This window comes from Conger conger, chromosome 9 (assembly GCF_963514075.1).
Source record: "Conger conger chromosome 9, fConCon1.1, whole genome shotgun sequence".
Classification (NCBI taxonomy): domain Eukaryota; kingdom Metazoa; phylum Chordata; class Actinopteri; order Anguilliformes; family Congridae; genus Conger; species Conger conger.
In genome coordinates, this window is record NC_083768.1 from 22197664 (window position 1) to 22208191 (window position 10528).

Here is a 10528-nt window from a genome sequence, read left to right on the forward strand (position 1 = left end):
AGGTAGAAAGAAATAAGAGTGAAAAATGAGAAAGCAGGAAAGGGAAAATAAGGTTTTATTGGAACTGACGCACACCAAGACCGCTGCAGCTGAAGTGCCACACAACGCTACAGGCTAAAGCTAGTGCTAATGAAAGGAGGAGTGCATCTCTCACTGCCATTCTAAGTGTAGCTGGAAGTAACTTATACAGAGTGCTATTTCAAGCAGCCTTGACTAATAAACCCATTATGTCCCCATACTACTGATCACTGATAGCACTGCTGAGCCAAAGGATTCAGCCTCTTAATGAATACCTTTACTGACTGTGCTGTTCAGAAGAGAACACTGAAATGTATTCATTCAGTCACTCATTCTGAAAACAATTACACTAAATCCGGTACACGTTGATTCTGAGCCGGGCTTCAGACAGGCTACAGAGTCACCCATGTCTCCATTGCAAAAAATGTTGTCTGTGAGTCTGTGGGTCTGTGTTGCTCAAGTTTGTGCAGTTGAGTTTGTTGCTTCTGGAGCGGGGTCAAGACTGGCGCTAACGGACTGTGACTGCACGGTGTTAATAAATCATCTCCTGGTTTGCACTGAGACTCCCTTTCGGTCAAGGCAGCCCAAGGCACCCTGCCGGGACCTCGTCTGGTCTGTGCTCTCATCACCATATGGATAATTAAGGAAAGCAGAGTGTCTCAGAGAGTGCAACCCCAGCTTGTTTGTCGAAATTAAACATTAATTTCGCCTTTGCTCATCACAGCTGCTTAAAAAGGTGCCTTCCATTGTTCAAAGATGAAATAAAATCTTCTGAAAATATTTGGCTGGAGGCATCGAGAGTCCATGAATCAGGTTTGCAGCCTGAGCTGTCGCCTTGGTGTACAACTTGGTTTGCGCAACTATTCACTTATTTTAATGGGACGCATTTCAAAATGTCAAGGGAGAATTCCACACAAAGGAGAGCAAAATAAAATATCCAAACAGAACAAACAAAATCCCATTGTTTTTCCTCTGATAGTCTTGAATTGTTATTCAAATATAACAATATTAAAAAGACAAATTCTTGCATGCAGCATTTTCCAGCAGAAATTATATAAAAGATCATGATACCAGAAGACTGATACATGAATAAGTTTCTCAGATAAAGACACAGCTTGCAATGGTTTTGTGATTCATGAGTCAGCTTCGGGGAACCATTGAAATGATCTATGGAACACAATTTTAGTGCAATTCTTTCACAAGAGAACGAATGCATTGTTTATTCCCTATTTGCACATAAATCATTTATAAGACAAATGCATAAATAAATGTTTAAAATGTTTTATGGCATGTGCCAATGAGGTGGAAGCGAATCAAATTTGCACATTTATCGTTGATTTCTAATTTATGAATGCGCAAATCACGTTTGCGGATTCATAGTTGATTACTAATTCATGAAAGGATTCTGAAGATAAGAAAATGTGTTAAACAACATATACCACAAACAGTCATGTTTCTCTGCATGAAATCCCAGCAGAATCCAAGGGAGCCTACTGATCCTCTTAAATACTTGCTACATGGTGTATCTGGGGTGACATCTGAGGTTGGCAAAGACGGAAAACATTTCTACAATTTTCTATCACCTTGTAGAGGTTCCCTTGGTCCCTCCAGTTTGTGAATGAATACATGTGACCTATGACACTCTTCTATCACTTCGATAAAGGAGCTTGGTAAAAGCAACATAGAGAGATAGAGAGAGATAGAGAGAGAGAGAGAGAGAGAGAGAGAGAGAGATGTGTTTAATGCTTTCCCTTGACTGTATGAACTAAATGACTCCAACTATTCCAGAGAAGTATTTTTAAGCAACATCCCAAATTAACACAAGTGGGGAATTGCTTGTCACATTGCTAGTAGCTGCACCAGTCCCAGACATTTGTCCCAGACAAGATAACTGAAAAAAGTGATGCAGTAAATGCAGTTTCACCCTTGATACCCCAGACAGAGATTAACAGTTAATACAGGCCTAGAAGGGACACTCAGGGATTTGTTCCCAAAACAATCAGGAGGATGTTAAATTGGGACAAAAAAGTAACATTCAATTCATTACCTTTAAACTGTTCCTTACTGTTTCTTCTAGATTTTCTGTAAATATCGTGGGGAGGTGGGTGGGAAGGAGGCCATCTATGACAGATATCTGTTTAAAATATAAATGCAATGAGACATTATCTGACCTGGTTGTATGCCCAATTTCAGTTTCTCTGGATTTCAAACACTTATGAACAAGCATCAGTATTTTCTCAAACTTAACTTAAAAAAATACTATTTTTATCAACAGTAGTTGCATATGACTTGTGAACACAAAACAAGAAACAAAAACAAAAAAGATATCTAGCAGCATCAAACAGCGTGACAGGGTGCATTCATGCTGCAGTTCAGTTACTTTGAATCCTGACATAAGGGATTCTGTACAGACAGAATATTGCTCTCTGCTGCTGTGCATTGTTGCTCTTGTCTGATCGATCGGCTTCAAGTGCCTGATTCATTGCAGGGTTAATAAAGCAAGGTCAAGATAGACTTTGATGTATGCACTTATTGGAGCCAAAAACTGAAACTAAGCTGCTCCGGTCCCTTACATGGCTAAATCACTTCAGGTTTGCCTCCAGTAAGGGGTTTCTGCATCATAATCAGCCTTAATCCTAACCCAAATTTACAGTGGGGGGTGCTGGAACATTTACTTTTAGTTTATCGATATGTGCCTTTATCACGCTCTGTTTAAAAATGGTCTCCTGTAGCCTCGTGGCTAAGGCATATGACTGTGATGGTTGGTGATTCAAGCCCTGGTGTAGCTACGATAACTTCCCCACAGCTGTTGGTCCCTTTCGAAAGGCCCACCACCCCATATTGCAGGGATTGTTCCCTGCTTAGTCTAATCCAAAAGTATCCGCTAAATTACAATTATTGTTATTTTGGTTTAGGTTAGCCTGATCTCATTTTAGAGCCTTTTTTTACTTTTCTTCTTTCCTGTAAAGCAAATAGCAAGCTGATTCATTATTTAGCTAGCTAATCATGAATTTCACAAATGAGCTGAACCTTGTTCATGATTTATTTATTTATTAACCTTTGTTTAACCAGGAATGTCAAATTGAGATTAAAAATCTATTTTTCAAGAGAGACCTGGCCAAGACAGGCAGCAACACAAATAATTACAAAAGAAGTTTCATACAAACCACATACAGCAAATTACACAAAGTTAACTAACTGTGATTTCCGAAATGAACACCTGGTCTGCACTCAAGTGTACATTAAAATAAAAGCGAATTAATTAATGCCAATTACGACTACTGTCTGTTTTCAGGTCGTGATTAGAAGATGAGTTTTGACATAAATCGGCATATTATTTCATAGTATCCCTAATAGGTTAATGCAGGTTAGGGTCATACTGCTTGCACATGCGTTCCACCAAACAGCACATTGGACACACAATACCCTCTCAGGCAGGGCAGTTGCCCATTGAATCACAGCAGAATGGGAAGAGGAGAACGAAGGGCATACGCCCAGCATTCAGACCCCTGTGAGAGAGCCTTCTATTGCCAGGGGCCTGATACGTCTCCTCACAGAGTCACGCTAAATTGTCAAAACGTTTTCACAACGCGTTTCAGGATGGGGCCGCGGACTCCTTTCATCATTCCCGTGTCTAAATTAGCCTTGTCAGCCTTGATAATGTGTGCTGGTGTCGCATCCGGCCTCCAGTGCGCACGTTTGTAGCAGCCCCGGGTTTTTCAGTCGAGCCTGTCTGGCTCAAACGTTGACCAGGACTGGTTGAGGGTGAAATCGGGCGCGACTGGCCGGACCGGTCACTGTAATTACAAGACAAAAATCCCTTCCCTAGGAGTGAGCTGGCTTCATTATGGTGATGTGCTCTTATCCCCGGTGATGGGCTCCCCGACTGCAGGAAAAACCACTTTGTTGTTAGTGCTGTTCTGTTCTACTTTTCAATCTTATTGAAGATAAAATGTACTGTAACACGGGGTGGTTTGCATACCTCACTTATTTGTTCCCTACTCGGCTCATTAAAAATGAAGATGGTGATAATAAAAAGACAGGGCAACTCTCTTGGGTGTTAATAAAATGTTCTTCTTAACACACACACACACATACACACAACATTGAAGCAACAAGGGCACATTTTATGTTCTTCATGCAGAAGTACATTTTGTAATCTCCAGATACAAAATGTGTGAATCAAAAGTGTTCTGCTCAGATACGTATCATCTCTACAAGTAACTAGTGGTCAGAAAAGGGTGAGATTCCAAGAGACTCCCAAGAGCTTCCATAATGGCCTGAATGGTAATTCTTTAAACACTCAAAATGAAAGGAAATATCGAGTCAAAGCAGTCATCCAAATTCTCTACTCTTAACTGGTTAACAGACAGATGATTATTTAATTTTATAAGAGATAAATATTTGCACTTTAGGTTAACTATGAATATGACACGGGTCATACAATGGTATTATCTAAAATCGATAATCCAGAATCTCTAATTGCTGGTTAAATGTGGATAGTGTGTATTGTTCCATAATCTTTAGAAACAATCGCAAATAAAAAGAGCCATACCTCAACAAGTCAGTCAATAAACCAAACAGTTACTGGGCCAAATACATCAACACACTGACATGCTATTACATGCTATTTTTATTTTTACTGCTACACATAAATAGTACCCGTGCTGCCCAACAATCCCTAGCATTTTGTAAAATGTGCCAAAGTCTGAATTGTCTTTTTTAAGAATCACAAATGCCTGTCTGACTCTGATCCTGCCCTTCTTTGCTAGAACTGATCCTTATCTTCCACAGTTCTCTTTGGGAAGAGGTTTAATCCTCTCTGTGTCTCGGTCTGATCGCTTCACTTGCAATGCTTCCAGGGCCAAAGCAGCCTCTTCCCAGGCATACGATTAGAAAGATTACATTTCTCAGTAGCCTGTATTCTTCTCTCCCCTTCTCCATATCTTTCGAACACACTCCATTTCTTATTTACCCTTTCTTCTTGCCCTCTCTCACCAATTATACAGCTTTCTGCTTTCACTCTCTCTCTCTCTCTCTCTCTCTCTCTCTCTCTTTACCACTCCCTCTTTAGCTGTATTTTTTCTCTTTCTCTCAAAAGTTCACCCTGTCCCGACGTCCACTCCTCTTCCTGTATCCTCTCAAAGGTGCACTTCAAGGTGACTGTTGGAGAGATACCGTGCACATGATCGCATATCTCACAGAGCACACTCAGAACAACTGAAATAGGAGGTAGCTTTCAGCAGTCTGCAGACAAGATATGGGGATGGGTTCTTTCACATTTGGTTATTTATTTCTGATATTTTTAGGTGATACTCACAGTATAGTAGCTTATGTGAGAGGGGTTTGTCAGAGTTTGGGAATAGGACAAACACTGTATTGGTCCATGGAGTGTAGATCACACAGACTGCTGCAGACAGTTGGTGCTTGGTAGCATAAAGCATAAGGAACCAATGGAGATAAGCTGAACTTCAGTGGTCAGTTGAATGTCCTTGGATGTGAAAATGTCTTGGGCCTGTACAAGGATTTCTGTAATTCTTTCTAATCCAGAGTACTGCCAATTTGGTTATGCAACTTCCACAGCGATCAAACATTTTTTCTCTAGCATATGTTTTAATGGGGTGTCTCAGTGGTGTAGTGAGTTGCACTGTTGGCTCACAGAGGTAACAAGTTCAAATCCCGGTCAGAGTGTTTCTGTGTGGAGTTTGTATGTTCCCCTCATGTCTGCATGGGTTTCTTCCAGGTACTCCGGTTTCCTCCCGCATTCTGAAAACATGCAGATTACGTTAATTGGAGACTCTAAATAGTCTAAATAGTCCTATCAATTTGTGAGTGGTGAGTGGGCTCTCTGTTAGATTGGTGACCTGTCAAAGGTGTAATTCTGTCTTCCACCCAGTGTATGCTGGGATAGGCTCCAGCCACCCTGCGACTCTGACCAGTAGTAAGCAGTTTACAAAACAGATGGATGGATGGATAGATATTCGTAAGGGCACAGGTTGATGGTTATTGAGGAAAAATAACACCAAAACTCGTTCAAAAATGAAATAATGTGACTGTAAACATGGAAGGTTGTGCCTGTGTTTACAATGGCTTTAGCTTTTACAAACAGAATGTTCAGCATGCAGACTGGTAATAAAAGCAACATAGCAACCGAATGCACTAAAACAAAATGGCAATTCCACACAGCAGATATGACACATACAGATGCCCACGCAAAAACAGACTTGAAACAGTGTTATTAATTTATTGACCAACTGTAAAATAAACTTTTAAACTGTGAGCACAATCACTGATTGATTACACAGCAGACAGAAGAAAATCTGCATTTGTTGGAGACAAAAGGAGAAGAGTTTGATTGATGCCTTAATGAGAACCATTGAAAATCGACTCATTATTTCAGCCATTTTACTGCAAAGTTTGTGTATAACAAACACGGAATTAAGCCTTGTTATTGTTGCACTTAGTACCAGTTTAAGTACCATGTACAATCATAAGCTTCTGAAAGGACATATGTCATTGTATGAGTATAATCCAGTGGGCTCCAGAATTATTGGCACCCTTGCTAAATATACACAGAAAGCACTGTAAAGTAAGACATAATACAGTTATTGACATTTTTATTTTGCAACATGCATAGTGTGCAATAAAAATTTTTTTTAAATAAACTGGATGAAAGCCATGTGTCTTTTCCTATAATTTGTGATTTCATGAATCCACACACAACTTTTCAGACTCATTGATTTGGGATACTCTCCTCTTCAGTTCAGACCACAAGTTTTTCTTGGGATTTAAGTCGGGAGACTGAGATGCCCATTGCACAGCACTTTGGATAAAGGCGCTATATAAATATCAACCATTTACCAAACCAAGAGAGGGCAGTCCCAGAAATTCCTATCTCAGCTAAGGTGAATATCAGGAGTTTGTGGTTGACCAAATGCAGCAGACAAAAGGAGGATCAGAAAAGAAGAAAGGGATGAAGCTCTTGCAGGGGCAGCAGGTGGCTGCACTATGGTTTGTGATGTGTTGAAGTATGTCTGTGACCTCCAGCATTTTGAAGGAGGTCAGTGCAGCAGTGAGTGTGCTTTTGAGAGTGGGCGGCATCTCCGGATGAGTGATGAAGCTGTTCCGGATACTAGCCACTTTCTCCTCAAAGTGGGCCAGGACGTCATCTGCAGAGAGGAGAGAGTGAGAAGGGAGAGGGAGAGGAATGAGGAGGGAAGAGAAGGTGGTTAAGAGTGTGTGTGGGTTAGACACGTATGCGCTGAAAAGTTTATGATAATGTTGTAGCAGATGTAAAGGCTGCCAGGAAAGTGTGATATGAGGCTAGGTCATCAGGGGATCTGGATTTCCTCCACTTCCTCTCAGTCTCCTGCAGTGAGGTTCTGCTTGAGCTGCGAGATTCTGTCAGCCATGGGCAGGGGGTAATAGTCATGCTGGTTTGGAGAGGACAGAATGAGTTAAGAGACTGGGAGCGACATGAGTTAAAGGTAGAGGAAGAAACATCGACAGGCAGTTAGTGAAAGGGGCAGGAGGAGGAAGTGGAGGAGTAATAGTGCAGAGATTCCTACTGAAAGTTACAGTGGGTGAGTTGTTAGATGAGTTGTAATAAGAGACATGGAGTGGAGTCACTATGAGTTGGGTAGTGGAGCAGCTCCTGGTAAACAATTGGTTACCAGCCTTGTCGTTGGCAGGAAATGAGGACGGGGTGATGCAAAGGAATAGAGGAGTGATGTGACACTGGAAAACTGGGGACTCTCAGGTGAGAGGTTGACATTGAAATTTCATGCTCACTGGGTTAAATTTCAGGAAGTTACATTTTTGGAATGATAACTTTCTTCCTTACATCAGTTAATCTTGGTAATCTTGGCTTACAAACAGGTGGTATTGTTTATTTCAGTTTAGGTTGAACCAGTTAAGTTTAGAAAACTGGTATATTGATTAACTTGATAGTGCCAAGTTCTTGAAATATGAATGAACAAGGTTAGCAGATGAGTCAATCTGAGGAATTGACCAGATTCGCACTGCCTCTGTGGGTTGGTTTTGGTTGGGTTGAGAAGACCTAGAATTCTGAATCTAAGATGCAGGAAATAATATATCTTCCCAGTAGCTGACATCAGTCCAAGAATGAGACAAATTTTAATCCCTGCACATACACAGAAAGAAAGAAATAAATAGCATGTAGAGAAATTGGAGGACACCACATTTTGGGCTGATAGTATGAAGGCATGATTCATGATTCAGACAAATCCAGTAGAACTTTTTACAGCATGCCCTGACCATTATATATGCAAATATAATGTTTGACTGCAGCTTCACATTGCTCCATCGGAAATCACTGATAAAATGTCAGAACAATAACATATGTGTGTGAAATTGCATATGAAAGTGGCACATGCACAAATTGAACATACACTAGCTTTCAATTGAGATATGTATTAATTAAGGATTAATGGGTTTTGCTTTGCCTGAAACTAATGTGATCAGGGCGATTTTCCCCTCCAATAGTTTTGCAGACTGTGTACCTCATGACAAATTGCTTACATATTTCCTTTGAATGCCAATGCCTCGAGTCATATACTGTACAAATTGATAAGTGCTTTACACAAAGGACAATTATGCAACACCTTTACGGCACATTTGATTCTAAAGGTGTCTTTAATAAAAAAATAAGACATTTTTAAAAATCTTGAAACAAAATTCCCTAGAGGTAGATGGAGAGAGGTTGCAGTAATACAAGATATTAGTTCACCTTCAATTATTTTCTTATTCGTAATTTGTGTACAAACCAGGATGATGGAATGCAATTGAAACAGAATAAAAATCGGGACTTAGTAAAGGGTGCTGCAGTTTAATCTATTTGAAATGTAATCAATTATGGACTGTGGGAGTTTTGTCACAGCTCATCAACTGAAATGCAAGCAAGTAAAAACATGGTATTGTTGTAAAACATTTCATTTATTCTGTGGATTTGTTTGGATTAAAGGATTTGTGCAGCTTAATTAAAAGTAAATACAGTGCAGTCTTTGTATTTGGACAGTGGTACAATTTCTATTCTTTTTGCTCTGTACCCCTGCACATTGAAATTAAACAATTAATATTAAGTTAAAGTGCAGACTGTCACCTTCAATAGATAATGTGATCTAAACAGGTCACCTGACATGGATGTAAATACCCTCAAATTAAAGGTTTTCATTTTAACCTTCTATTCATTGTTTATTTAAAATCCGTAGAGCACAGAGCCAAAAGAACAGACATTTGTACCACTGTCCAAGTATTTACAGACTGTACTTTTTTATATTTAAAAATGGAATCCATAAATATTGGCAGAATAGTGTGGATCTGGGCATTATGTGATTAAAGGTGGCATCACTATTACCATGGTGTACATGCCAAAAAATATCACATGGCCTTTTTCATAGAAAAATATCTGTAGAAAGTGCTTTGCTACAGAACGCAATTAATTTTTACAGTTATATTGCAGAAGATATACTTGTTATATGTGTTAGTTTTACTGGATTAGTTTTAATCATGCAATAAATGTAGTAAGAACATTTTTTTTCCTGCAAAAGTTATATCTTATGAAACTGACGTTATTTAAGATCATTTTAAAGCAATGTATGCCTTTATACTGGGATTATCAAGCCTGGTCTCACAGTAATATGACGACAGGTGATTGAATGTTCTGACCACTGAAATTGGTGTTCTGAAATCTGAACATCTGCCCCTAGTGGTTCAAGTTAACTGTTCATTCTAATTACCCAACCAAAACTGAGGCACTCCAGCACTTGCATACAAAATGTTTTTTTTATTTTATTGTTAATGTTACATTGTAACCCTAACCTCTGTTGCCATTTGTCCATGGATTATGTGCAAATACATCTATTATTTAATATATCTGCTCATATTTTATATCTATTATATTTCTCCTTGCAATTTCAGAATGTCATCGTACGGTGGCGCTTATCCAGGATTTGGTATATGTGAACCGGTACATGACCATGTCAGCTGATTTGTACCCCACAGCATATGCAGCACAGAGTGTTTGCGTGTATGCGATTTGATGGTAGCAGCATGTGACGTTCATCTTCATCAGTATGAAAGGGCGGAAGATCAACACATCCTCTGCTCCAAGCTGAGACCACAGGCTCAGAGTTGTCATTTCATGCCATTGACATAAATATTTAGAAATCTGTCAGGTAGAAATAAAGTTTGGGAAGAACATAAAAATAACAGATAAACAGATGTTTATGCTTAGCGAGATTATGTAATCCACCTACAGAGCTTGTAGTCAAACTAAACCAAACGACATCTTTGCGGACAAAGCGCGGGGATTTACAAATAAATCAGAATGCCTGCTGTTTGCATGTTCAGTATTATATGTAGTGCTTTACAAAATATTGTGCGATTAATTTCAGAGTGGGCAAAAATCTGGGCAAGCATCTAATTTCACATTATAGACCACACAGTAGTGTGGCAGTGGTTAAGCTCAATTTATGGAATCAGACCCACA